The sequence below is a fragment of the Helobdella robusta genome, assembly GCF_000326865.2.
Source record: "Helobdella robusta unplaced genomic scaffold HELROscaffold_14, whole genome shotgun sequence".
Taxonomy (NCBI): domain Eukaryota; kingdom Metazoa; phylum Annelida; class Clitellata; order Rhynchobdellida; family Glossiphoniidae; genus Helobdella; species Helobdella robusta.
The window spans coordinates 3,833,696-3,836,728 of NW_008703782.1; positions in this window are offsets into that span (position 1 = coordinate 3,833,696).

Consider the following 3,033-nt stretch of genomic DNA (forward strand, 5'->3'; position numbering starts at 1 on the left):
TGAAATGTTTTTTTTTAATTTAACTACAGTCAATGATGAATCAGGCAAAGCATTTGACACCAAAAATTTTAAAACCCTAATCATTCTGTCCTGCTTGTCTGAACGGTTGGAATGTTATCTTTCCTACGGAGGATGGCCCATGAATAGGAAAGACATGGATCAAAAATACTTCTGTTGAACATAAAAAAATTTGACTGTTGAATTGGAAAATTGAATTTTGGAGCTTGCTGCTGACCAAAGCCTAAAAATGAAGTTTGAAAATACATCATCTCTTTCCGTTTCATGGATCAGCATCAATTCGGAATACCCAGAGCTCACAGAAGCGATAAAAAACCTTATTTTTTTCCCTTCTAATTGTTTATGCAAATTTGGATTTTCATGTTTGACTGGAATGAAGGCAGAATACAGAAACTGTTTTCAAGTTTGCTCTCCGCTACGCGTGGCACTGTCTTCAGTTCAGCCACGTCTTGAAGAATTAATAAATAAAAATCAGTCAGGCTCATTTATCTTTCTCACTAAGCTAAAAATTTGGTAGATTTTATCAAATATTGCATCAATTATGGTTTCCTTCCAGTCTTTTAATTATATATATATATATAATAATATTAATATAATAATAATAATATATATTATAATAATTCTTGGTCAAATACAGTTGATGTTTTGTCTGGGGTTCCCCAGGGGTCTGTTTTAGGCCCGCTTCTTTTTACATTATACAGCCGATATTATGTATCTCATTGATGAATTTTCTTTAAAGGGTTTTGCTTATGCAGATGATGTTCAGATAATTGCAAGTGCGGCGACTGGGGAGTTTGGTTTTCTGATTAAAAGAGTGTTGGATTTTTTGGGTGCCCTGGGTGGGTGGATGGGCTTGAATGGTATAAATTGAATCGGGAAAATACTCAGCTGGTACCAGTTGGAATTTGGCAGCAAACCTCTAGGATTAACGTCGATTTTGTGAAAATAAGTGACATGATTATTGATTTTGGAAAAATGGCTACAGTTTTGGGTTTTAAAATAGATAAAAATCTATGTATGTGTGAACATATAAAGGTTTTGGTAAAATCTTGTTCATTTCAATTGCGGCAATTGTATCGAATTAAAAAGAGTTTGAACAGATCAACCATGGTTACTCTGATTCATTCGTTCATACATTCTAGATTGGACTATTGTAATAGTTTGTTTTATGGTGTTTCGAAAAATGAGATTGCTAAGTTGCAGATGGTTCGGAATAGAGCTGCAAGAATTGTTGTTGGTGCTAGTCGTGTTGAACACATTAGCCCAATTCTGTCGGAATTGCATTGGTTGCCGGTCAGCAAAAGAATTGTTTTTAAAGTCTGTGTTTTGGTTTATAGATGCTTAAACGGATTGGCTCCGCAATATCTGTCCGAAATGTTGATTGACAGTTCATCGATTTCTTTAAAAAACTGGCCTACGATCAGATCGGGGAAACTTGTTAGTGGTCCCGGTTACTAAATTAAAAATTGCATCACGTAGTTTTGCAGTTTATAGATCAAGGCATTGGAATGAACTTCCATATTTTTTGCGCCGGTCTGGTCTGACACTTCCCCAGTTCAAGAGTCAATTGAAGACATATTTTTTTTCCTTGTAGAAAATTGTCATAGTTTTAAAGCGCCTATGAGAATGTTTTTAATATATGCTATATATATGATCATATATATATTAAATCCGCGACGTTCCTGTTAAAAATCCTCGGAATCATAAAGTTTCAGAAGCAATGGAATTACATACATGTTTGTGAGCTAAATGCATTGACATGGGTATTTGGTGTTTCATACATTAACAACAAGGTGTTTAGTGTTTCATACATTAATAAACAAGCCAGCAAATATGTTAACAATGTAGACCTAATACAGGTGCCTACTAATTTGTTATTGCACGGCGCACAATAAGCGTGAGAATGGCCTACATGTGTGCATCTCATCGCGAACATTATGTTCCATATTTGTATGTGTGTGTATGATTGTACGTGTGTTCATGGTTGTACGTGTATGCATGTTTGTATATGTGTGTGTATATTTTTACGTGTGTGTATGATGTACGTGCGTTCATGGTTGTACGTGTATGCATGTGCAGGCATTTGAGTGGAACTGTTTGAAGTGATGCATTATAGAGAATTAATGATCATGTGCTTCCTTCCATGGTAGCGTTAAGCTGCATCTTGGGACGCGGGTTTCAATGAGTTCAACAAATTTTTCTACAATGTATTTCAAAATTAAATAAAAATTTATTAACAATCTTATTAAATAAGATGCAACAATATTAGCATTAATCTAAATGCTTTAAGAAGCTGAATTATAACTAATAATTTTACAAATAAAGAATTTTATTATTGGCCAATTATTTTGACCTATTTATCATTCATTATTCAATATTTAATTAAATTAAGCGAGTGCAGTCCTCTCTATAATTATTAGACCGCCAACACAACCAACCGCAAAACTAAAATTAATTAAATGAAATTACAAAGTTGAGACCCCAGTGAGAAGAGTAGTCACACGATGTTGGGACGCCACATTACAAAGCATCCCACAACATGACCTTACTAAATTAATGCTAACTTCAATACTCGACGGAATGACAACCGGATAGAAAAATATGCACACATCATGTCCCAATTTAAGGATTTACATTAAATAATAAATAACATTACAATAGAAATAATTATTCATCCTCGTCATGGTAAAAAGTTTCCTGCAAGACCTAGCAGCATGAAGGCCGTGCCAGGAAAATGATGCAGAGCATTGTAAAGCGAGTAAAAACCTACCAGCGTCTCCTCCTATCTATCCATTTGTCGTAATTTACTGGCAGTAAATCGAGTTAATTTGTTTTCATTTGGTAATGTGTGCATGTGTAATTTGTCCAATCATTCTATATATTGGTGTTGTCTAGTATGTAATTTTTGGAATTAGTCAACTTGTGTTTGTACAGATGGGGTTTCATTTGTTTATGAGTTTTGTTTAAATGTGTTTTATATGAACTTGTAGTTTTTTTTATATTTTAAGACTAATA